We start from the raw sequence: 27,968 nt of genomic DNA on the forward strand, positions 1-27,968 counted from the left end.
ATTCTGTTATTTTTAATTATACTTTAAGTTCTGAGATACATGTGCAGAATGTGCGGGTTTGTTACATAGGTATACATGTGCCATGGTGGTTTGCTGCACCCATCAACCCGTCATCTACATTAGGTATTTCTCCTAATGCTATTCCTCCAATAACCCCCCACCCCTCAACAGGCCCCAGTGTGTGATGTTCCCCTCACTGTGTCCATGCGTTCTCACTGTTCAACTCCCACTTATGAGTGAGAACATGCAGTGTTTGGTTTTCTGTTCCTGTGTTAGTTTGCTGAGAATGATGGTTTCCAGCTTCATCCATGTCCCTTCAAAGGACATGAACTCATCCTTTTTCATGGCTACATAGTATTCCATGGTGTATATATGCCACATTTTCTTTATCCAGTCTATCATTGATGGGCATTTGGGTTGGTTTGAAGTCTTTGCTATTGTGAACAATGCTGCAATAAACATACGTGTGGATGTATCTTTATAGTAGAATCATTTATAATCCGTTGGGTATATACCCAGTTATGGGATTGCTGGGTCAAATGGTATTTCTGGTTCAAGATCCTTGAGGAATCGCCACACTGTCTTCCACAATGGTTGAGCTAGTTTACAGTCCCACCAACAGTGTAAAAGCGTTCCTATTTCTCCACATCCTCTCCAGCATCTGTTGTTTCCTGACTTTTTAATGATCACCAATACTTAAAAATGGATTTTGTGCTGGAAATATTTTCAAATTCAGCTTTAGTTATACTGAAGCAGGCATGCTTTTCTATATTATATTATATATTAACTCTGAGAAGTTCTTTGTAAGAGACAAATGGCATTAATATTAGTATTAGTATTGCTTTCCAATGAATGGCTACTGCTCCAGTTTATTTGTGTATTCATATATAGCTCTCAAACTAGAGAAAGAAGAATTCAGTGACAGAACAAATCTTTGTAAAGAGAATCTAAATTTGGGGACAAAAACAGTGTTTATCTACATGGAAAATTTCTGAAATGTATGTTATTATAAAAGTTAATTTCCCCCCTGAATAAATGAAATGTGATTTTCATATTATCATACTAGTTTAAACAGCTGCAAAGAAGTGCTTAGATAAAAATTAAAAAAAAGTTTCAGATCCAAATTTTGCTTTCAAATTAACAGGTGCAAAATATTCCAGGATATGAACTTCTGTTTGAAGAAAGCATTTAGCTTGGGATACATAGACTGGCTATGATTGAAATGCATTTATTGATAGTAAAATCTTTTACAAACAAGGTTTTTACGTATATTAGAAAGAGTGAAAAATTTAGCCCTCTTTACTGAGCAATATTAGTAATTGCAAGGAGAAAGTCGCTGGACAAACAACCCTACCACGCAGGTGGTTTAGGTGCCGTCAAAGCAGAATCACCCATTTCTATATCTTTGAGTGTGTTTTAGAGAAGTGCTGATTGTCAAGGAGAATAAAACTTTAGCGAATGTTGTTTGTCTTTCCTGTGAGGAGACAGGAAACACAACCATTTGGGGTGCATAAAACATTTGGAGTATAAAGATACAAATTCCATGTTGAATTCAGCTATTGATTATTGGCTTGTGTAAAATGGTAAAAGTACTGTATTTGTAATTTGTTACTAAGAATCATTGTTTAGACCATATAATAACACAATGTAACAGTATAATAATAGTATTTCTATTATATACTACAATGAAATGCATTTAAAATACAATTTGTAAAATGAATTAGATTGCTTTCAAATATTTAAATGTTTGATCCTACGCTCATCTATAAATGCTTACACTTTATGATAATTTAAGGTCTGTTTAAAAGTTTATAAATAATACAAAACTTTGATTTCATTTGGCTGTCTTTTTGTGCTTTGCTTCTTGAAACTTAGCAAAAGATGATCAAGAGGAGCATGAAAAAATCCCCTGAATCCATTGGCTTTCTTCCCTATACTGACAACAATTTACGTGTGTAAGGTAATTCTCTTTTGCCTGTGTTGCCTTGTTTTGCTTCTCCTTGTTTGGCACCATTCTTAAGCAATTTATTTATTCATTCATTTTCTCATTCACATATTCATTGTTTCAACAAATGTTTATTGATGCTGCTATGTGTCAGCTACTATGCTCGACTTTAGGGATACAGAGATGAGCAAGGCAGATATGAAACCAGGCTCTCATGGACTTTCTGGTTTTTGGAGAAGAGAGACAACTAAATAATTAAGTTTTACTCTATGTGAGAGATGCAGTGAAAGAGGATTATGCTATGCTGTGAAAGCACCTAATCAAGTTTGGAGGTTTTGGGAAAAGCTTTAGTTTCTGTTCACATACTCAAATTATAAATTATTTAATCTTCAGTTGCTATTTGGTTAGAACATTTCTGACTTTATTGACTTCCCATTGTAGCTGTAACAAATTACCACAGATTTAGTCACTTGAAACAGAAATGTATTCTTTTATAGATTTGGAGGCCAGAATCTCAAAGTGGGTTTCTTTGGGACAAAATGAAGGTATCGGCAAGGCCATATTCCTTAGGGAGGTTCTCTGGGAAAATGTGATCCCTTACCTTTTCCATTTCTAGAGATGCATGCCTCAACCCCAGACCCCTTCTTTCATCTGCAAAATCAGCAGCACCCTCACATCATCTCCTGTAACAAACTCTCTCTGTCTCCTCCATATAAGGTCACTGATGGTTATATTTAGGGTCCATGATATGAGGTAAGATAATTGCCCCTCCTCAAGATCCTTAATTAAATCACATCTGCAACATTCCTTTAGCCATGTAAGAAAGCATCCAAACATTCCACAGATTAGGGTATAAATATTTTGAGGGGCTATTGTGTAGCTGACTGTACTGGTCCATCAAAAATTAGTGTCTATAAATAGTTACCTGAATGTGTAGCCTAAGAGAGTTCTTGTAAATGATATGAACAAATATTTTATACTCATTTTTGGAAAAGAAGTTCAAAATTTCTTTATAAGGTACTAAACCTTTACGGTTTTGTAAAGGTATAAAATCATATTTTATAATATTGTAAACTTTTGTATGTAACTCAAGAAAGCTAGGCTACATTCACGTAACTATTAGAAGGGCAATGATAGCATGTGGACAGGATCAAACCTTTGAGATTTCTACCTGTCTCATACAGCAGTTGCAGCCCCCCTTGACCATCTCAACTTGAGTCCCATGTGCACAGATATCATTTCACAAAAAAAAAGAATAATTGCTGATTTGGCTCTGAAATGCTTATGTATCCAGCCCTCCAGAGAAGAAACCAGTACTTCATATGTATCATGAGGACTACCTTGCCCTAAATAATGTGTGGGCTTCACTATCCTGTCTCTTAGTTCCTTTTTCCTGAACTCTTCCTCCAGAGGTTGTGAGTGTTTCTCTTCCAATAAGAAAATAAACCTATCAGCCACAAGGAATTCTAAGGGGGAGAGCATCTCATGAGAGACAGGAGTGTGTTTGCCTGGGTCTAGCTGCTGTTATGATTCCTTTATTCTTCCCAGCAGAAATTCCACCTTCTGGTACAATAGCCTATTCTTATTAATTCCATTTGTCTATTGTTCTGTTCTTCCCCCAGCCCTAGAGGAAGAATGGAGTGAGGTTGTGGGGAGAGAAGGTCTTGAGGTATTTCGAAAGATATATTATATGGTCAAGCTGATGAACACCTTGAGATAAAAGTAGAATATACAAGACTGAAGGCAAAATCGCATGAAGCAACTGAAGTTTTTGAACAGTAGCTAATAGCATAAAAATTAGGGTGAAGATAATATCTGAAGAAAAGGAGATGAGTGAACAAATAATTATTGAGTGCCTATTATGTTTCAAAATATTTGCTGGGTACATGACCTTTGATGCCTCTGTTTGTTTAGTGAATTCTCTTTCTGTAGAAAGAACTAAGGCTGAAAAAAGTTAACTGATTTTCCAAGGTAACTCATGTAGTGAATGGCTATGCTTGTACTTAAAGTCTGGTTTGTCTGAATCCAAAATCTATTGGTTTTTTGATATTCCAGGCCCTCTGCAGGGTGCCTGAGTTTGTTGTTTCATCACAGAATTACACGGAAGAGACTGGAAAGATAACTCTTCAAATGTCAAATCATTCTCCTATAAAAAATTTTGCCACAGCTGTTGAAATACGGCCTTAGGGTTTATGATAGAATTTGAACCAGCCCCATGGAAAATGCATCTTGACTCTGCTTTTTTTCCTTTCCCTGCTGAGCTCCTAATAGAAGATGGATGTCTATTGCTTTTCTCTTGATATTCATGGCACTGCTCCTCTCCATCCATAGGATTATCTTATATAACTAATAGTTCTTTCAAATTTTGGGTGGATTTTAAAATGACTTTCTCCAACAGGGTTCACTCTTCTAACTAACACAACCTCTGAGTAGGTTTAAATTCAATTAGTTTGGCTAGTGCCAAAATGTGATCAGCTATTAACGAGTGGTCTGAAGTTGTTTTTTTTTTTAAACTGAAAGGGTGATTCTGTCATTCACTTCCTGAAAATTAGAAAAGCTCTTCTGATTTCATTTACATGTTGAGATTTTCTATTATGACTTGTATTCAATTTAGCACACTCAAATATGAAGCAAATCTATTCATTTAATCTGCTGCCTGAGCCAATATCTCTGCAGCAAGAGATATCCTACCTTTGTGTGTGCATGTGCTTGAGAGCAATTGTTTGGCTATAGATCTTATTAATATAAATCAACATCTACAAAGAAAGCCTCCTCTATTCTTGAAATTCATATTTATATAAATAGAAAAGTAATGGATTTCAAAATGGGTCCAATAGGTTTGAGCTTCTAGAATTATCCCAAGAGTATAGACAGGACTGAAATATTTCAAGGTGTTTTGGAGAGGGGTGTTGATAAAGTATTTTCATGTTTGCTGAGTGCCTCTGAGCTGGCAGGTTCATACTAATAATGGCAGAAGCCAGGAATAGTTATAATATGCTTAATTAACTCTAAGCTTATTTAATGCCATGGTCCAGATGAACTCTAGATAGGGAGACATAATACATATAGCTCATTAAAAAATAATTTGGACTTTTCTAATCTATATTTGCATAAAGTTCAGGTCCTCGTCCTGAAGGTATTAATTATTTTTCTAATATTATTGTTGAAAAATGGATGCCCATGAAAAAATGGTAATTAGAGAAATGCTGGCTAACATAATTCAATTTCACATAACATGCTCATGCCAATTATGCCAGGAAGTTTCTTTGTCTTGAGGAAATACCCTTTTAAAAGAGAATTATAGTAAAAAAAAATGTGTAAATTAGATCCTGCTGAGAGCTGTTAAAAATAAAACAATAAACAAAATTAACCTATTTGTCTCTGTTTATATGAATTAGAAAGGTACTTGCTAGAGACTTTACGCTTCCATCAGAAGCAGATTATTTTTGCTTTGATCATATTTTAGAACTCATTTTCTTAAGGATACTATGTGTTATTTTGAGAAAATGTATGTAGAGAATTAAAAGAATCTGATTAACTTATATTTGATGAGATCTTATATGACACACTTCTTGAATTTTATGGTGAGTTGCTAGCAGCGAACAATTCCAGAAATCAACATTCTAGCAAAGAAGCTATAATAGCATTCTAAATAAGAACAGCAACTTTAACTGAATGTACTACTGAAATGTTTTCTTCTAATTTTACGCATGGTGTTTGTTTTTATGCATTCTCTTTTTTATATGCATATAATGGATCTGTTTTGTGCAGAGGCATAGGTCAGCGGCTCCATCATCCAACATCCTTCATGTGTATAAACAAAATAAGGAAAGATGAAAAGGTGGGCAAGGAAGAGTTTGCAAAGTTGTAGGGTTGGAGAAGCCAATGTTTAACATTCATCGCTGTGTTCTGCTGGGGCTTTTCTCAATTCTACATCTGAAATCATATCTTGTTTTTTAAAAAATATTTATGTGAAGAAACCAATATGGACTAAGCTTAAAAATAACAAACAATAGTTTTCCATATCTTCTTTAATTTCTACTGTGGAAACTGTAGCCCCTCTGAAAGTTCCACCAATTATTTTGGGACCTCTGTGTAACTTTTAAAATTTTCTTTTTTGCCCTCATTGTTGGTCCGTACTTCTAAGGTATTGTATGCTGCTAAAATAATCAACGTCCGCACAATCTTTCAAAGGAACTCTAAGGCTGCTGATATTGTCATAGTCTCTGGATAAAAATCACTGAAACTGAGTAATGTCAATATTCTATTGAACTGAAGCTGCTTCACTGCACCAAAACTGAAGTTATTGTTGAAGGTGGGAAATCACCATGTGGCCATTCTCCTCTATGCTTAGGGGAAGAGAAGCCCTTTCTCCTACCTTTGTGGTGTGCTCGGATACATGTCCCAGACATAAGCAACCAGAGTAGCCACTTCCTGTTGGACTTCATGGTCCCAATATCTCATGGAGATTTTGGTGAAAACAGCTTTTATTTTCTCTGGAAGTCAATTTTCCTAGAATACAAATGTGAGACCATGAAACTCACATAAAGCACCTATTGATAACTGCCTCCTCTTTCTAAATTGATGTCATTCTCAAATTGAGCTTGCATGCCTCATTCTTTTGGATAAACTGCTTTTGAGGTGGACATGTCAATGAAATAAATTCCTAGCGGTCTCAACCCATTGGCTCTCTAGGGAGTTACAGCAGCATCTGAATCTTTGAGCACGCTTTACAGCTAAGCTGGGAACAAGCTTCTCCTTTCCCTCCTAATATCTACTTTGTGTGTCATACCACTGATTTACTGGACTAGATCTAATAGTTTTGTGCCAGTTTCACTTAACTATTGTTATTGTTATCCAGAAATGGAGTTAGGTCATGTCGAAAATGGGATATTTGTGTGCATCTTTTTAAAATTTATTGTGTGCGTGTTATTTAGAAGCCCCACACGTTAGCTCGGACATTTCTACCATCTGTAGTTTAGGCAGAGTAGCCATACCCAAACGACTTCTGGAAAGTGCCGGATATGGAATGCACGGAGCAGAGTGTGGTTGTCCGAGAGTTAACATTGTAACAAGGTTCAAGAAAATGTCTTGATTTGAGTGCTAAGACAGAGGTACAAAGAAAATATCTAAGGTCAAAGCTGTGTGTACCTAAAGTCGTGATGATAGGGAGTAAAGAGTTAGGGGTACCATTCTGACTAATATGAGGCTTCTGAGACAAGCAGAGAGGTTGTTGTCTGTAAACCTCAGATAAGCACCTAATCAATATGGCAAAGGGTAGCTTATTAATAGTAACAGATAGGATTTTTACTGGACAGTGACACATATGAGACTGTCAATAGTGATGAATATGAGCCAATGCATGTCAAGCACAGAGGGAGGCTTCAGATGAGGTCTCCTTGGTAACAATCGAAAAGAAGTTCTTTATCTAGAATACTGAAGGCTGTTTTTGTTTGTTTTTTGCTTTTTTCCTTTAATACAACTTGGCTGATGAAAGTTTATAGGAACCTTTAAAAACTAATTTTTATGCATCCTTAGAGGAGAGACAAATCAACCTCAGGTTAAGTACATGCATGGTCCACACCCAGAGATCAAATCTAGTTATGTAATCATGGAAATAGTATTCACCACATGAGGCTTTTAGAAGGTGAAGTTTTCAGAATGGAAGGCTTCCTGGCCACTTTCATCAAGGAAAACATAAGGCAAACAATAACCTTACTGCAGTTGAAAATTTAAACCACATTTTATAGATAGCATCCTCTTGTCTATATCTAACAACCTCCCCCCCAACAAAAAAAAATAGCACCTTTACTTTTTGAATACTGTGTGACCATACTAGAAATATTTCAAAGCTTGCTTGAAAAATAAAACTTGTTGTAAAAATATCTGCTGCATGCCAAGTATTGTGAAAATACTATAAAAAGAGAAAAAATGCAGAAGATATTTTGTAAAATATATCTGTGCTCACATTTTAACTTTGGAGGCTGACAGATTGTATTATCCAAAGATGACCAGAGACCTCCCATCCTGTGTGCTCTTCTGCAATGTGATGTTGCCACTCTCTCATCAAGACGTAGAGTTTATTTCTCTATTCCTTGACTCTGAGCAGGCTTTGTGACTACTTTGACCAACCGTATATGGCAGAAGTGGTTCTGATCATAGCTAGTGGTCAAGGGATGTCTTTTCAACCCTGTATAAGAGTTAATCTAGGAGAAGTGAAAGAAGAATTTCTTAAAACGTTTTGGCTTCCATCATGGGCGTTTTTACGGCAGACAATATTAATCAGTTGAAGTCTGGAGAGTTATAGATCAAATACTGGTTGGGAAAAGTATGTTAGAGAATTATCTTTTTTCATTTGTGTTTTGGTTTGAACTTTTTATGACTAGTAGCTTAATGTACTTGATTTACATTAATGAACTAAGAGGGCACTTTAACGTACCTGAGAGAGATGATATTATCTTATTAAGTGACATTTTTCTCTTAAGCTAAGTACTGTTTTAAAATATTGACTCATGATGAGGGAAAAGTTATACTTAACAGCGTATTAACTAACAGTAAGATGAAAGACTTGGAACAGATTAATATGTTTCTGAAGGTTAAAAGTTCTGAGTTGTTATCCTGGATAGATTCTAAAGAAAAATTAACTTGTAAATACTGCCCAGCACAAACACATGCATTTTCTTTACACTTTCCCATTGCATTATTATGTTAATTCCAAGTGATAAGAAATAAACATGTTTAGATTTCACTTATGGTGGGAGTTCATTGTAGGTTTACAGGAGAAGAGGGAAAGTACAAGGAAAAAAAAAAAAAAAAAAAAAGAAGCTGCTTCAGTAATCAAATCCCAAGCCCTCAAGGAGTTCTTTGTGTCTCCCCATAGATTTTTAGTTGTCCCATTGTAGGCAAATGCCCATTGCTCCCTTTACTAATCACTCTATTGTTCCACTTGTTTCTCTGCGTTTACTTGTGGCTACTTTTTGCTTTTCTATTTTTACCTCCTGGCTTCTTCTTATTCATGATATGCACTTTCTCATGGCTCTTATTTATTTATTTCTGCAAATCTTTTAAATCCTTCCACTATCTAATCCTTCTCTAATTGGTTTGGATAGTCACTATCAATTTTAACATGACCTTTTCAGTTCAGAATACTCAAGTGAAGACACCATTTACTCTGCTGACCAGCTGGCAACTTCTGGCCAGCAGGAGACAATGGGTGTGGAAGAAACTCAGTGTTATGGTCAACTCTCCACTATGCAATTAATTGTTAGGCATTCTCAGGTGGTATATTATGACTGTAAAAAATGATAACTGAATATATGTTTATTATTTCATAGTAGGAGGGAAAAAGAACCTTCAAAGAGGTGAAATTCTGATACCACAAGATCTTCCTTCTTCTCCTTTGGTTAGAGTCTGGCTTCTCCTACCTGGAGGCCCTGAATGGTATCTACATGTGTACCATTTAAATGAATGTACACAGGTTTTTGAAATTAATGTATATTTAATATGTATATTGTGTCTTATTTTAAATTTCTTAGCTTCTCTTATGTGTAATTCCTCATTGTTAAGAATATCATTGAGGAGTTATCTCTTGAGGTACAATAAAATTTTTAATGATTGATTGGTACTCCTCAAGACAAAAATCTTCTTGTTCCAGCACTTGGCCCATCTATTGTGAAAGTTGACATTCTCTCATTCTTTTGGCTCATCAGGTATATGAAAATGAAGGACAGCATTAACACTTGCATATTTTCATTATTGACACATTTAGTACCATCTAGAGAGCTGACTCTGGCAGGCTGTATAAGACTGGCTTACCAGTCATTTTATACATCTGGAGAGAGCTCTAGGAAGTAATCACTGATTGAAAAGCAGTGAGTGGCAAATTGCCTGGGATATTTTTTAAGAGAGTACAGGAAGATTCAAGCTTAGTCTATTTTCTTCAGTCTGTTTTATTAAATATCAAGGGAATATATGACATGTATCCTGGGTACATGTGTAATGTTTCCTTTTCACCTGGAAACTGTTCCTACCACCTGTCTCTGAGTTTATTCAGACATCAAATCTGTTGCATGCTAGATTCTGGGGTTAGAAAGATGAATAAGAAGTCATCTTAATAAGATGAGAATAGTCTATATAAAGCAAAGACAGATGTAAAGCAATAAGTACATTAATGCACTACAGCTGTTATGATAAACGTCTACACAGAATGTAGTGGAGGCATAAAATACAGAGTGAGAAAGGTACTCTAGGTCATTTAGAAAGGGTTTCAGATAGATGATGGTCTTTGAACTGAGACCCGACAGATACATACCCTATGTATTTGTGTATTTTTACAATTGTGCATTTTTACATGAATATATAAATCAACATTTAGACCGAAGGACTATGCTAAAAGAGTTTAGTTCACTTGCCCAAATTTAAATGGCTAGTTAGTCTATGTTTTCATTGATTTCCCTACCCCAGTTGTGTGTGTGTCTCTGCGTGTATACGTGTTTGTGTGTGTGTGTGTGTGTGTAGTGTGTGTGTGTATGTATATATATATATATATATATATATATATATATATGAGACATTCGGATCAAATAAGATACAAGTAGAATCAGCCAAGCTTGTCAAAACAACACTAAATTATTCCAGATTAGTATTACCATAAATTAGGGGTACTGTAAGAAGGAGCTAAATCATGAAGGTCCTCACACCCTATGTCCTACTGGCAATGGGGCACCATTGAAGATGGTAAGCTAGGATATCCCATGACAATATTCATTTTAGAAAGGTTATACTGGATCAGGATAGAATAGAAAAGTAAAATATTTCAGTAGTTATAAAAGGTAAAGCAAGAATCAATATTGTGACAGTGGGAATAGAAATGAAAAACAAATAAGCAAATATTACAGAGGCAGCAGTCAGGGGACATGATATCATTGGAAAATGTAAAGAGAGGGTAGGCAGGAAGATAGCTTCCTATTTTTCTGGTTCATTTGACCTGGCATATGATGGAATCAGTTATAGAACAGAGAGAATAAAGAACACAGAAGGAAATATATATTGGCAACAATGTGATAAAGGGTCGTGAAAATGTTAAGAAACCTGAGAAACACATAGGCAGCTGAAATAGAGTTCAGGGTGGGTGGGGAGGTGGCCCAGGGAAGATGACTGGGAACTGCATATATATAGATATTCCAATGAAACCATGTAGAGATATCCCTAAAGCCCTGAGAAGTTTTTTATCCAAGAATAGTTGATGGTATATCTACCATAAACTGCAGAGATAGCCCAAATTCTTCATCCCTCCTAACAAAGGGATCTCTTTGCCATGTGGCTTTGCAGTTACTCTCATTAAAAGGTGGGGTTTATTTCTCTGCTCCCTGGATTCTACCTTAACCATGTAATTTGGTTTGGTCAATGGGAAGTTAGCAGGTATAATGCATGAGAAGGTTTGAAAACATTAGTTATAGGATATAGAGAATCAGTTATAGAGTATAGAGAGTAAAGAATACAGGAAAATAATATATCGGTAATGATGTGGTGAAGAATGAGGAAATCAGTGATAAAAATGTTGAGTCGAGAAACCTGAGAAACGTTTAGGCAGCTGAAATAGAGTTCGGTGTGGATAGGGAGAAATACACAGTGACAGTTCTGCTTTCTCCTTTTTTTCTTGAAACCATTTACTTATTTATTCTTTTTTTTTTTCATCTTTCATTCCTCTGCTTTTGCCATGAGAATACAAGTATAGATTGCTGGAGAGAGTTGAGTGCAGCAGAGTGGATTTACTCTAGCCAAAGCCCAGCCAGTCCAGATGTATGAGGCCCCAAGCTGGGACTGCAGAGCCCCAGATATGCAGGTGATCTCACCTGAGACTAGAACTATGTGGCTGAACTCAGCCTCAATCATCAACTTGTGGACTTGTGAGCTAAATAAATGTTTACTGCTGTAGGCCATTGAGGCTTTCTGTTGTTTTGTAGCATTATTATGGCAACAGAAAACTGATACAATAAGAAAAAAGATGAAATTGCTTCATTATGGGCTTATGGGGGTCAGACATTCTGCAAACACTCTTAATTCTCTACTCTTCTTCCCTCAACTAGCCATAGTCATAGCCAAGAGTCATCATCAAGAGAAGAGTCATTGCCAAATTTTAATGTTTTTGAATACATCAAGTAGCAAACCAATTCAATATAGACTATGTGGTAGTTTTGTTAAAACAAAACAAAACAAAACGAAACCTTCTGTCAGAAGAGTGTAGACTATGTCACAGTACATATTCAAACTTAAGGGCAATTATGATTTGGGTATTTTTTTAAGAAACATTTTGAACTGATTTGCAATGATTGCAAGGATTGACACCACATGTCTTTTTAACCACTTTGACCTTGGTCTCTCTGAGCATAAAATTACTTTTTGGAAACTGGAGCATATACATTATATCTATAGTTAGATATATCTCCAGGTTAATATGCCTAAATACCAACTAAATTGTGGATATAGGAATGATGAGAATTTTACGACAGATAAAAAAGAAGCAGCCAATGGGATGGCTAGTGAAAAGTGGGGAGTATTGTGCTAGAATATATGTTGGTAAGTCCTTTTTTTTTTCCAGATTCACCATGTATTATTTTATTTTTTCACCCGATTGAGTATTAGGCAACAGTCTTTCTAGGGACAAAACTGTATACTTTTATATATTTTTTTCTTGAAGAAACATATAAACACATTAAAAACAAATAAGTCAAGGTAATCTCTCATATGTCCAGGCCTATGTTGATGAATATAGTCCCACATCTTGATTCTCATTTTGCTGTGCTCTCTGTGTCCTCTTTTAAAAAAAGTCAAAATGGGCAAAGCAAAGGCTAAATGTCTTTTCATTGCTGTTTTTACAGTCTCCTCTCTCTTTTATTATTCTCCCTTTTCTCATACCCCAACTTCCCTTTCCCCATAATCAAAGTATAAAAAGCATAGGATACTAACACATCACCACTTAAATGTCCCAATGCCCTTGAAGACCTGACTGGGAAGCTTATCAAGTACTTTTACAGTTTTATCTCACTTCACCTTTCCTCCTCTCTGAACCTGTAGGTTTTTCAATCATTCATCCTTAATTCTGCAGTATATTCAGACACGCAATCCTTAATTCAGCTTTTCTCGTTTCACCTTACTCATATGAATCCTCACGGTGAAAGTGCAATAATGAGAAAAGGGTGGTCTGGAAGTGAGAAGATATGGCTCCTAGAGGGCACTTCTAATGTCATGGATAAGGACTTTAAATAAACACATTTAATTATTATGCTGTCTATTTCTCTCTCTGATTATAAGAATAATAACAACTACCATTCATATGATGCTTAAAGGATTTTAAAAGTGTTTAGCCAGTATTTCATTTGATTCTTTAGGACACTGAAATAGGCAGGATGAATATCATGCTCCCCTATCCACCCTATTCCTTTGATATGAATGAGGAAAGTAAGGCTTAAACCGTTTAAATAATGTGTACAAAGTCTCAGGACTAACAACTAAAAAAGTAGGGACCAGAATTCTGATATTATTTCTGGTCCAGACCTCTTTCTATTATACCTTGATGACTGTTGAGATTAAATCTGAGAATTTGCAAAATATTACAGGAAATCTTCTTCTTTCTCTTCAGAACCTAGGTTGTATTATCAAGTGCTATGACTAGGATCTGTGTCCGCACCCAAATTTCATGGTGAAAGGTAATCCCCAATGTTGGAGTTGGGAGCCTGGTGAGACGCAATTGGATCATGAGGGTGGATTTCTCATGAATGGTTTAGTACCATCCCCTTGGTGCTGTTCTGGAAATAGTGAGTGAGGAGGGATCTTGTCCTTTAAAAGTGTGTGGTGCCTCTCCCATCTCTCTCTCTCTTTTGCTTCTGCTTTTGCCATGTGATGTGCCTGCTCCCTCTTTGCATTCCGCCATGATTGTAAGCTTCCAGAGGCCTCCCCAGAAGCAGATGCCAGTGTTGTGCTTTCTGTACAGCCTATAGAACCATGAACCAATTAAATCTCTTTTCTTATAAATTACCCAGTCTCAGAGAACAGACTAATACATCAAAGATAGATAAAACAGAACTTGAGATCTTTCAGCTTCTCTTCACTGGTCAAAAGGGACAGAGGTTGGATAAGCAAGTTTGGGGAGGGGGTGGTGTCTATTGAGGATGGGAGACCAGGTCTTCTGAACCTCAAATACTTGCTATTTGTGTGGGTTTATATGCATGTTGTGGGAGAAGGGGCCATAGTGACAGATGATCACATCATACAAACTAGGATAATTTTGATTGTCAGAGGGGATGCTAACCAGACATAAGACTGAGAAACAACAGATATAACTTGGGATAGTCCTTGGCAAATTGGAACATATGGTCATTTTAGGGAGTAGAAACTAGGGTCCAGCAAGAAAACCCTGTTGGTTTGTAAGGGTTGGTAAGCCTTAGGCTAGTAATTAGCATTTGACTTTGCCTTTCCTCCCAAGCTCCCACATCTGTCTTCTGGAAGTGAGATTTCATATGTAGCCATATATAGCAATTGATTATTGCTCAGTTCATACCTTCCCCTTCTCTTCTCTCAAGTAGGTTGTGAAACAACTTTTTATTCCGGCAGAGTGATTCTTTATTTTTATAGTATAATACGATGACATTAATTTGTTGTTTTTGCAGTTGATACAAAGCCTACTTTTATTGATTACACAATTTTCTTGTACTGTTTGCAAATTTATTATAGTTTCTGAATATCTAAAGACCTCAATGTCTCTTCCTAATATATTTCCAAAGAAATAAAACCTCAGTTTTTTCATAATTCCATTTTTAACATTGTGGGTTTCTGCGACCTTGAAGATGAGAAACTGGTTGTTATGGGCTGAAATGTGTCTCCCCAGTTTATACGTTGAAATTCTAACTCCCAGTATCTCAGGATGTGATTGTATTGGAGATAAGGTTTTCAGAGATGTGATTGCATTAAAATGAGATCTTTAGGGGGGACCTAATCCAATTTGACTGTTGTCTTTACAAAAAGAAGAAATTTAGACACTCAGGGAAACACCAAAACCCTGTGCAGGAACAGAGGAAAGAATGTGTGAGGACACAGGGAGAGAGTGGCCATCTGGAATATGGCCATCTGGAGAGAGGCATCAGAATAATACCTTGACCTTACACTTCTCCAAAACTGTAACCAAATAAATTTCTGTTCCTTAGGCCACCCATCTGTGGTATTTTTTTGTGACAGCCCTAGCAAAACGAATACATTAATTTTCACATATTTCTTTGTTACCAATTTGTGAACTTTTTCTTTCTTTTTATAAATCCACGAAGTCCTCCCTAGCCTAGTTGTTACTGGAGCAATCCTTGCTATTCCCTCCATGTTTATCCTCATGATACTACCAAAGTGTACTCAGCAGAAGTAAAGCATTTTACAAATTTATATATTAAACAAATAGCCCTTGAATTATGTCTCAGGTACTTTTCAAGCACTATGGTGGATTTTAGGATGTAATATGACTTTTAAATTGTTGAGATAACAATATCTAAAGATTAGGTATATATAAATATTACCACTTTTTTGATACCTGTTACCTAACAAATGAGAGTAATTTCTTCATGATGCTAAGAGGGGGAAAAATCTCTGTGTTTAAAGCAATATTTACTTTAAAGTTAAAATTTTAAAAGTATTCAGAAATGCATCTTTTTAAATATAGAAATTACTAAGTTCATTTAATGGCTAATGTAAAAATTAGTCTTTAGGTATGTTGTTTTATATTTTAAAAAGACAGCCAGTTGCGGTGGCTCACACCTTTAATCCCAGGACTTTGGGAGGCCGAGGCAGGCAAATCACAAGCTCAGGAGTTCGAGACCAGCCTGGCCAATATGGTGAAACCCCATCTCTACTGAAAAATTAGGCGGACGGGGTGGCACATACCTGTTGTCCCAGCTACTCAGGAGGCTGAGTCAGGAGAATCGCTGGAACCCAGGAGGCGGAGGTTGCAGTGAACCAAGATCACACCACTGCACTCCAGCCTGGGTGACAGAGCAAGACTCCATCTCAAAATTCAAAACTGGAGACTCAAAGCGCTCTGGTTTAGGCACTTTCTGATGGTAAGTGCTTCCCAAATTTTGGTTGAAAATGTGAGCATCTAACTGTCCATTGACATGGTTATAATATCAAAACTTTGATGAGGCTATCAATGCCTTGGTGAAGATTGTTATAGTGAGGACACTCCCCCTGCAATCCTCCATTTAGCTCATGATGACAAAATGAGCCTTAAGTTTGTAGTTTGGCACTTTCAGGGATACAATGATTGTCTATTGTACTCTTCTGTTGTGTTCTGCAAAAAGTAAAGTGTGAACTAATCCTCTGGTAGTCTAGCAGCACTTCAGCAGCTACTGGATAAAATGACTTTCTAAGTTAAAGTACTTTCTTATTAACAATGTCAGAAATTAAGACATGGAGAGAGCTTGAGGTTGGAATTTTCCTCTCATAGGAACACATCTCTTAGCTCTTACGGGTTTAACAAACTTTTAATATTTTAATGAAGGTTTTTTATGTGCGTATGCTACTTAATATTTCAAATTAAGTTCTGTTCTTCTCCTGATATGCACATGCCACTCCATTATGAACCATCAAGAAGAGTGTGGTAGAAAAGCCTCTATCTGTATGGAACAGCACATGCCTTAAGCACAGAAGGTCAACAATTGCGCTTTGACTAAGCTAGGGCTACTTAATGAGAACTTCAATGCTTCAGCTAAAGTGTTTTATATTTTAGTCAAAGCACCAGAGTTGGATAATGATAAGTTTCAATATGTTCTCATTCAAAAATAATTTCATAGTTATTTTAATGTCATTCTCCACTTTTAAAAGAACAACACATGCAATCTGTGGTGTGAGGGTTACCTCAGGATTTTCAGAAAAGCAGATTTTAAGCTTTAATGGGTAGTGTAACTTGGTTAACTCTCACAATCTGTTTCCATTCAGACGCTAATGACCTAAATTCACTGGTTTTGTTCCTTTCACTAAGGGTCAGTGGTCTACCACTAGGAAAGAGAGATTTTAAAATCTGAAGGAAAAAAAAAAGAAATCTTTAGCTATGTAATAACAATAATTAAATGAACAAATAACTAGGAATACTTGTTTAAGAAAGAAAAAACTATCCTAGCAAACTAGCGTAATTTCTTCACTGCACTAACTTTTAAGAGGGGAGAAGAAGTACCTTTATTTAAAGCAAAATCTATTTTAAAGTTAAATTTTTAGAAGTATTCAGAAATGCATCTTCTTTAATATAAAAATTAATATGGGAATTAATGACGATATAATGCCATTTCTAGTGATGAGCAAACAAATGCATTGGGATAAAATACTGCTTGAGTAAATCTGATACTTAGGAAATTTCCCAAGCATTTTTATTTGCCTTCCAGAGGAAATAACTAGAAATACTTCTGGCCCAATATTACAGACACTAACGGCATTAGTATGGTCCTGAGAGAACTGCTTCTCTGAATTATTGTGGAGAAGGAAAGTACCTGGATGGTTCATCAAAAATCACACATCTTATTTAAGGAATAATTAGGGAAGAGATGTAGAGGTATACTGCTCCCATTAAAAAAATGTTGAATTGACAGTCTCTTGACTAGAGTTAATGTCAGAGCAAACTGATGAGAATGACAACCTAATGATATATTTGAGAGATTCTAAGCTAAATATTTGAAAATTAAATTATGCATCCATGAGTGCTACCACTGGTGCTTTATTCTCTAAATTAAGGCACATCTCATGAGTCCTGCAAAGATCCAAAGTGAAAAGAATCTAGGAGACTATATAGCACATACTCCTGATTTAATAATGAGGAAGCTGGAGGCTCAGAGGCTTATATTGGGTTATCACCTATTAACACCTTACTGTAAAGTTTATCACATCCTTTACACATGATAACTGGCTGTCAATGTTTTGTTAATGAAGACGTTGTTCAGGAATCAAAAGCAATAACTAAAGCTTTGAAATGTGGGCCAGTTATCTATTTCTGTGTAACAAACTACTGCACAAGTCAGGTCTCCAAAGCTATAATCATTTTATTATGCTCATGGGATGACTCAATTACTGGAGGCAATTTAAAGGGGTGAAGGCTGAAATAGTTTGGGCTGGAGGACACCCTTTAAAAATGATCTCTTTATTCACATCTCTAGCAGGTAGAGTGGATGGCAAAAGAATGGACATAGTTAGGAATGTTGTTGGGGGAATCTACATGACTCCACCCCAGGTCAGCAGTTTTACACTGTTGTTTAGGGCTCCAAGAGCAAGTGTACCAGTAAGGAAGGTGAAAGCCTGCATAGATAATTTTTATGACCTAGTTGTGGAAGCCACATAGTATATTCTAGCGGTAAAAGCAGTTATAAACTTGCCCAGATTAAAGGAGAGGTGCTGTGGACCTCATATCACGATGGGAAGAGTGTCAAAGAATTTGTGTTTTTAAACTCTATCAGTGTGGGATAGACTGGAGAAAGAAGACGGTGGTCTAGGTGAAACCCCAATGAGCAGTGACATTCATCATATGCTTTCTCAGCTAGTATCTCTGGTTGTTATTTTTCATTTAGAAGTAAGTGAAGAGGAAAAAGAATATCAAAAACACAAAATCTGTTTCTTAAAATTCTGTTGTCATTTTTGTTAAATAATGTTGTGGGGTATGTTTTCCCCAGCTTTTTTTGTAGAAAGCCGGGATCTAGTGTTTTCTTGACAAGCAGTGGTAATAACAAGAAGATGAACATTTAGGGGAGAAAAAAAGGAGAATATTTAGATCATGGTGATTAAAAAAATTATAACTCAGGATACCTTGCCTAAAGATTTTACATTGCTATAAGCGAAAACTGGGCAAAATACTTTTTCTTTGTTGAGCTTGAAACTTTCTTTTCACCTTGCCTTTCCATTTCTTTTCCACTATAAACACAAGGTTATAAATCTTATAGTAAGGCAAAATAAATTGGCATAGCTATTTAAAGAGAATGAATGATGAATGGGACAAAGGAATTTATTTAATTAGAATGAATCCTTCAACCTAGTCAAGATTCCTTTTATTGCTTGAATGAGTTTGGATGTCCATTGGCAGTCTGCTGAACTAGGCAGGTTTTTTTGAAGTAGGAGATTTAGGCCTATAGTGAGGGCCATTTAAATGGTTAGGAAAAGACTTGAATAAAATTTGATGGGTTAAATTTTTATGGCTGTCATTATAGCTAGGCCAAAGCCCCTAAAACTGAAATGGGTCAAGTGTTATTTGAGGGAGAGTTAAACTAGGAAGCTATGGATAGCCATCTTTTGTTATACAAATACGAAGAAGCAGTAAAATACTATATGGAGATGGATTAGAGATCAAAGGGAAGGGGTGGAGAGACAGGCATAAATGAAAAAAAAAAATGTGCAGACAACCAGAGATGAAATATCTGGCTCCACAAAGATGTAGACAGGAGACCCTGTCTCACTTCCCAACATCATTCCAGTTTCCTGGTTTTAGTTGCTTATTAAATATGGAAAGTATATAGAAAAAATTCATTTCATTTCAGTGAAATAGTTATGCACCCAAAATTAATTTACACCATTTAAAAACAGTTACTTTGTTTGAATTTGTATTTTTTTGTACCAAAATTGTACTATGACTTACCTCTCATGTGCAAAGCAAGATACTGAATACTGTGAATGCAGATGTGGTTAACAAAAATGAATCAGACACTGATATTCTCCTCATGGAGTCCAAAAACTGAGAAAGGAAATAAGCTATACATAAATAACAGTACTACAGTGTGTATTGCATAAAATCACTTAAAAAAAGGAAAATTCATTTAACACCAATGTAGGCATTTGAAATACATTTGTGATCAAAATGCATCAAAATACTTGCTCTTGTAGATCTTATATTCTAGTAGAGAGAGATGCAAAAAATACACAAAAGTAAATTATATAGCATATTAGAAGGCCTTAATACCATGGTTAATGAATAAAACAGATAGAGCTGATCAAGAGTATAGGATAGAAAAAGACACATTTTTAAACAGATGGTCAGAATAGACCTCACAGAGAAGGTGGCATTTATGAAAATACTTGAGGTGAGGAAATTAGCTATGAGGATATTTTGAAGGACATTCCAGGCAGATAAACTAGTCATAGGAAATATGGAAGTTAGCTTGGTGTATGGGAGGAATATCAAGGAGACAAGTGCAGCTTGAGTAGAGTGAATCAGACAGAAAGGGAAAACCACGAGGCGAAAGAGGCAATGGGAATGACAGATCACGTAGGACTTTGCAGACTATTGGCTGCTGTATGACAAATGGTAAGAATAGAATCTTAGCGAGTTGTTAGAAGGATGTTGCAAAAATCCACACAAGTGGATAATGGTGGATAAAACCAAGTGATAGTAGTGGAATTTCTGAGAAGCAGTTTGATTCTGGATAAAGTTTGAAGATAGAGTCAAAAAGATTTCCTGGTGGATTGGACAGGGTTTGTGAGGGAAAGAAAGGCAGACAAAAGGTTACTGCAAGTTTTTGACCTGAGTAACTGCAAGGATGATATTATCACTTGAGACAGGAAAGAGTTATTTGTGGATGGAAGATCAGGAGTTCAGTTTTGGACAGGTTATGTTTGAAAGGTTTATTAAACGTTCTGGAGGAGATATCAAGTATGCAGTTGGTACCATAGGTCTGGAACAAAGAAGAGAAGACTGGGTAGCATAAATCAACTTTATGAGACATTGCAAATAGATGTTTAAGGCCATTAGGTTGGACGAACTCACTGAAGAAGTGAGTGCAGTTAAAGAAGAGGATTTATCAGGGATTCAACACTAGGGTTTCCAACATTAGGAGGTTGATTCAAAGAGAGATTGCTGCATGTGCAGAGTATAGAGAAATTGTTTTATGTAAAGTAAGATTGTTTTGAATAGGGAACAATTCATGTTATTTCATGGAAGAAATAACATTTTAATTAAGTCCTAAGAGTAGGAAGGATTTTGAGTGAGTAAAATTTGGGGATTGAGAGTTATGTCTTAGAAAAAAGGAATAGAATGAGCCATATATGAATGAGGACAGCAAGTATGTCACCCTGACTAGTTAATAGTATACATCAAGGTTTTGCAGTAGGTTATGTAATATAACTTATATAACGTAGACTATGCTGAAACCAGTTGAGAAAAATGAAAGGCCTTTGCACACAGAATGATAAGGTGGGATGGTGCTTTAGAAAGACTAATCTAGCAAGCAGCATGGTATGGGTTAGTTTAAAAGGGGTTGAGTTTTGTTTTCAAAAAGTGGTTTAAAGAATAAATAAAATTGTTAGAGTAGGTAGCTAGTCAGGTATGAGCAGGGCAGGAGAGGGCTCCCCATGAACACACACCAGGAGTGTTGACCATCAGGTGATGGTCAGGCAGTTGTTAACCGTTTCTCTAAAGTAATTGGTTGTAGCCAGCACCAGGGAAAGGCAGTCTTCTGATAGGTAGAAAACACCTGAAACTGATCAGTAGCTTCCCAATAAGGTCTCAGGAGTCGGGAGAAGTAAGGCAAGATCCCAGAAGCAGGCCAATGTATAAAACCCCAAGTCACTTGGTTTCTCAAGTTGCCCGCTTGGCCCTCTTCCAAGTTGTACTTTCCTTCTTTTCTTTCCTTTCCTTACTATTCTAAAACTTTTTAATAAACTTTCACTCCTGCTCTGAAACTTGCCTCAGTCTTTTTTTCTGCTTTATGCCACTCAGTCGAATTCTTTCTTCTGAGGAGGCAAGAATTGAAGTTGCTATGGACCTGCGTGGCTATGCTGCTGGTAACTCGGGGTAACTCTGATCTCTGCCAATGCTAACAAAATGATATATAAGAAAATGTATCAATTAGCAAGAAAAGCAGCCTTGAAAGTCAATATAGGAGGCACAGTTTACCTCTGCTGCTCATCCTGGACAATTTCAGGCTGTGGTCTACTTTGTCTCATTATTGAATATTAATAGTGGGATAAGGTGTTCTATTAATACATGGTTTACAAAGACAGCATTAATTGATAATGTCTGAATCCACGGTTTTGGTCAGAATGATAGATATTAGATAGATACATACATACATACATGTATACATAGAGAAAGAAGAAAGATAAAGAGAGAAGGAGGCCACTGGGTGCTCATATATTTGGTCAAACATTATTCTGGGTGTGTCTGTGAGGATGTTTCTGGATGCAATTAGCATTGGAATAGGTGGACTGAGTAAAGCAGATTGCACTCCCTAATGTCAGTCAGCATTATCTAATCAGTTGAAGGTGTGACTAGAACAAAATGTTGGCCCTTCTATGAGTAAGGGGGAACTCTTTCTAACAGCCTTTGAGCTGGGACCTCAGTTTTTTTTAGGTCTTGAACCTGGGACTACGCCATTGGCTCTCCTGGGTCTCCAGCTTGCTGATTGCAGATCTTGGGACTTGTCAACCTTCATAACTGCATCAGCAAATTCCTTATAATTAAGTCGTATATCTATACATCTATACATCTATATATTTTCTATTGGTTCTGTCTCTCTGGAGAAACCTGACTAGTATGCTCACTAAAAAATTGGAGAAATTATCAAATAGGTGTGATCAAAGGAAAAGTTATTCTAGTAGAGTGTGGCCTTGCACTAGGTGATAATTTCTTAATGCCAGTGCTAGGATGGTAACTTTCATACTAGCAGGTGAAGACTACCAGTCTTTCACTTTGTCATTGCACTAAGCTTGCACCTGAAGTACAGGCTTTGTTCTATAGCTGTAGCTATTGCTTTAACTTGTGTTCTACTGTGTTATGCTGTGTAATGCTGAAACTAAAAAAGTGTTTTTCTCATTCAGTGTGTGGCCTATATGATTCCTGCTGTTAATAAGAAATCAGTTTCACTCTAGGCCCTGTGGCATTTGTCATTTTGGACCCTATTTCTCTCCTATCTATATTGGACTATGGCGGCACACAGAGTGTTGTAGGTAATCTTTACGTTACTTATTTTTTGTTTACTCTGTCACTACCCCTAGAGTATAAGGATAATTAGTTCAAGCAGGTTGTCTGTTTTGCTTAGTAGTATATTCCCAGTGCCTAAAACAGTGCCTGACACATAGGAAGTACTCAACAAATATTTGATGATTAAATGGATGAATGAAAGACTGAATGTGGGGGTATAAGGCTTTCAAGTTAGATGCAGCATGTTGAAAGCTTTTATACTATGAAGCTATTTTTAACCCTAAACTACTTCCAGTTTTGTATGATTAAGTATTGCTCCTAGAGATGACAATCATAGTTCCATTTTAAAGTCTTTTTTTTTTTCTTTTTAGAGATGAGGGTCTCATCATTTTGCCCAGGCTGGTGTACAGTGGTGTGAATGTAGCTCACTGCAGCCTTCAACTCCTGATCCTCCAACCCCAGCCTCCAGAGTTGCTGGGATTACAAGTGTGAGCCACCATGCCCAGCTCATTTAAACATTTTTGTTTCATCTTTAAGATATTGTAAATTAAGAGAAGATTAACCTGTTTAAATTATGTGTTCAAAAGAAAAAAGCCAGGATCAAAAAGAGACTTGAAAAGGTTTTATAGAGAATATTCTAATAAAGTGAACTATTTATACCAATGTTGACAAAACCTAATATAGTATAATGGGAAGGAGATAATGATGGCAGTAACAGTGAAATATGGGGTACATGGGGTAGATGTTAAATACTGCAGTGGGAAAATCAACATGGCCTCCCAACTGACTATATTGATGGAGGCAAGGTCTATGAAATTAAAAAAAAAAAAACAGAAGAAGAAGAAAAGGCTGGATATGGCAGCTCAAGCCTGTAATCCCAACACTTTGGGAGGTTTAGATGGGAGGATAACTTGAACCCAGGAGTTTGAGACCAGCTGGGCACCATAGTGAAACCCCATCTCTACCCAAAATAAAAAACAGCCAGACACTGTGGTGTGCACCTGTGGTCCCAGCTATTTGGGAGGCTGAGGCAGTAGTATCCCTTAGCCCAAGAGTTTGAGGCTGCAGTGAGCTATAATTGCACCATCGCACTCCAGCCTGGGTAACAGTGAGACAAAAAAAAAAAAAAGAAAAGAAAATCAAACTCTAAAAACTCTTAAGTTGAAAGCTTGGATGAGTAGAGAAAACGCCCAAGCCATTAACTGAAGTAGGGAATTAAATAAGATAATTCATTTTAACTAGGAGTTTGGGAAATTCAACTTTATGAATATGGCCTTTGGGATTCTGTTATGGTCTCAAAATAGATTAAACAAATAGGTAATTAGAAATGAGAATGAAGGAGTAAAGTGATGGATGTAGACTTGCTGGTGGGCCATAGAGAAATCACTTGTTTTTTTTTTTTGGAGGCGGAGTTTCACTCTTGTTGCCCAGGCTGGAGTGCAGTGTTGCTATCTCAGCTCACTGCAACCTCCACTTCCTGGGTTCAAGAGATTCTCCTGCCTCAGCCTCCCGAGTAGCTGGGATTACAGGCACCTGCCACCATGCCCGGCTAATTTTTTGCATTTTTAGTAGAGATGGGGTTTCGCCTTTTTTGGCCAGGCTGGTCTTGAACTCCTGAACTCAGGTGATCCACCTGCCTCAGTCTCCCAAAGTGCTGGGATCACAGGTGTGAGCCACCGTACCTGGTGATTAATAATATTTAAAGCCACTAAATATTTAATATTTAGTGAGAAAGAGCTGGAGAAGAACAACAATAACAAAAAAGGAGAAGACAAGGGAATAGGGGTGAAGATGCATATATTGAGGAAAAGAAGCCAAGAGAAAAGACAGAGAAAAAATGACTGTAGAATTCAGAGGAGAACAGAAAGGGACAGGGTCAGGCAACCATAATTGGAAGGAGAATCTTCCATAGTAGCTCTCAGGTCATAGAGGAGAAAAATTTTTAAAAATTTTAAAAAGTATATAAAAAAGTATATAAAAGTATATAAAAAGTATATAAAATTATATATAATATATAATATACTATAGAATATAGAATAATATATTTATATGTAATTATAATATATATTATAATTATATATAAAATTTAAAAAGATATGTATATTTGAGTCGATGACTGTGTTATTGTTTGTTTTTTTTTTTTTTTGAGACGGAGTCCCGCTCTGTCGCCGAGGCTGGAATTCAGTGGCGTGATCTCGGCTCACGGCAACCTCCGCCTCCCGGGTTCACGCCATTCTCCTGCCTCAGCCTCTGCGAGTAGCTGGGTCTACAGGTGCCCGCCACCACGCCTGGTTAATTTTTTTTGTATTTTTAGTAGAGACGGGGTTTCACCGTGTTAGCCAGGATGGTCTTGATCTCCTGACCTCGTTATCTGCCCGCCTCGGCCTCCCAAAGTGCTGGGATTACAAGCGTGAGCCACGGCGCCCGGCCGACTATGTTATTGTTAAATTTTAAGAGAACAGGTTAAATTTTGTGGCAGGAACTACAAACGAACAAAGAGCAAATAAGAAAAAAAAAAAAAGAGAGAAAGCTGGGGTAGATGAATCTTTACTGAAATTTAGCTGTAACGGCTGTAAATAACGCTGGAGGTATGTACAAAAATACACTCCTTGATGAATCCCAATCATTCTTTTGGAATGATTACCAACTTTTGATTTGACTCTGTGCTAAAATACCTGAAATACTTTAGGCCTTTTTGACTTTTTGGTCTATAAATTCTTTTGTCTCAAGGAAGCTTGCTTCTGAGAGTCTCAATCAATTGTCCTCTTTGGTCAATTTACAGGATAGCACTGCAGAGTCCATCTGAATACACAGACAATATGTATGAGAGTTAATTAAGGAAAGTATTGATGAAAGCATAATTTGTTTCTGAAGCTTATCAACTGAAATGGATATTAATCCAAGGTCCTGAAAAATAGCAGACTTGACACATCTATTTCCTGGGGAAACAAATTATATTTATTTTTGAAATATTATTCATAAGACTTTACTTGAACTCGATAAATGTAACTGTCTTGATGATATCATCCACAAACTTTTTTGTTATGTGAGAGACTATACTGATATCTAGGCAATGATGTAGACTTACAGTGGGTTATCGTAGCATGATAGAGGCTGGGGCCACCAGTAAGCAACTCAGTTTTGCAAGGTAACCTATTGTGCATCTGTCTGCACAGAGAAGTCAATCTTTTTGTAGATTTTAAGTATTCTTAAATTTATGTTTTCCATTTGTTCATCAAAGCAAATATTTATTGTTCAAACTTTCATTTTTCTGTACCATTATATTTTCTTAATAACATCTGGAAGACATTTCTTAATGTTAAATTAAAATGTTAGCAAGAAGCTTACACATGTATGACCTAAACTGGAAGCTGAGGAACTGAGTCCCATTGCAGTAAGTAATATTTTGTGCACTGAAGTGTGGATTTATTACTAAACTTGAACAGTCACAATGAGCGATGTCACTCTCATTGGCTGACATATCCAGCTTTTTTTCTGGATTTTCACTTAGCTATAAGTTCAATAAGAATTTTTCATACATCTTCTGTCAAGAAAAATAGAGTAATCTCATCAAAACTTGGCATAGCGAGAATTTGAAGTGTTGTTATTTTTTGAGTATTATAGTAAATGAATGACAGAAATAATATATGTTGTCATGACTGTTATTTCTTTGCTTTTGAGATAGGAAAATTTTCTTTTATAATTAGGTTATTTTAGTTAAACTATTTGCATGTAATTGTTTATACAACTGACTCCTAAAATACATTCAGGGAATTCTTAAGTCATTATTAATAAAAAATGCTTTGCAAAATATAGACATATGATGCGAAACCTCATAAATATCCTCAGTCTGTGTCCTGATAAAATAAGCAGAGAAAGATTAACAAATACATAAACTTTACATAACATATACATAAACTTTATTTTTTAGCCCTCAAAAATCTATGGATATACATTGTTTTTATGAGAATTTGTATTCAGGAAAAGATGCTTTGAAAGGTATAGTTTAAATTGATATTCCTATAGAAACCATGTTACCATAGAAAGTCACTTTCCTGACCAAAGACATGATGCCTAACTTCTAGAAGAAATGACTACTGACATCACAGACAACAAATTAAAAGTAATATGAACTGTCTTTTACTTGGAAGACTTTCCAAAGATATACACATCAGCTAAACAGAGTGGTGCAATAGCTAATCTTACATCTAATTAATGAATGAAATGATCAATAGAAGTGAATATGCAGGTCAAGGACAGAAGGTGGGGACAAGAGAAAACAGCCGAAGTTCCCCTGGGAGTGAAGGCCAGACAGTTTCCAAGATGGAGCCAGGACTTGGCAAGGCTGCGTGGAAGAAGCTTGTGGGCAGATGGCATGAGACCATTCACAAATCACTGCTGGTGGTGCCTTTAATATTGTAGATATTTTTAAATCTTAGATGTACCCATTATGTTGTAGATATGCATGTGTTTTTGAAAAAATACAGTGACATCTTTATTTGTCTGTATGTGTGATGATCCCCTTCTCTTTACCTAAATGACATTGTGCTTTAGTTAGGTATTTTTCCATTTCCATTTTTTTTTTTAACTCAACAGTATGTTTTTAAGATTCTTCCATAGGTTCTCAGCAATCCAGTTCATTGCTTCTACAAGCTGCTTGATATATTAGGATATTGATTTAATGCCAGTTATTCTTGCCTCCATGGTATAATCAAGCTCTGGAAAGTGAGATTTTTTTTTTTTTTTTACTTCAATGAATTCCTGGACTGTCTTATAAACCTAAATAATAATTGAAAATTGTATTACTCTTAATTCTCCTAAAAAATATTGAAATACAGGCAGTCCCTGACTTATAATGGTTCGGCTTACAATTTTTTTACTTTACAATGGTGTGAAAGCTATGCATATTCAGTAGAAATTGGACTTTGAATTTTGAATTTTGATGTTTTATTGGGCTATGAATGTGTGGTACAATACTGTCTCTTGATGTTGGGCAGAGACAGCAAGCCGCAGTTCCCAGTCAGCCAGGCAATCATGAGGGTAAACGCCAATACCCTATGGTGTACTGTGTTGCCAGATGATTTTGCCCATCTGTGG

General features: G+C 36.3%; 1 long non-coding RNA gene across 4 annotated transcripts in view; it reads left to right on the forward strand.

Moving 5' to 3' along the window:
• The window catches only part of LOC129049730 (uncharacterized), a 111,401-nt gene that overhangs the window by 48,930 nt on the left and 34,503 nt on the right, over window positions 1–27,968 (forward strand). For all 4 annotated transcript variants that reach the window (XR_008513015.2, XR_010136946.1, XR_008513014.2 and 1 more), the window contains exon 2: window positions 1,876–1,960. This is a non-coding gene — a long non-coding RNA (uncharacterized LOC129049730). The remainder of the gene's footprint in view (window positions 1–1,875; window positions 1,961–27,968) is intronic.

The sequence above is a fragment of the Pongo abelii genome, chromosome 15, assembly GCF_028885655.2.
Source record: "Pongo abelii isolate AG06213 chromosome 15, NHGRI_mPonAbe1-v2.0_pri, whole genome shotgun sequence".
Classification (NCBI taxonomy): Eukaryota; Metazoa; Chordata; class Mammalia; order Primates; family Hominidae; genus Pongo; species Pongo abelii.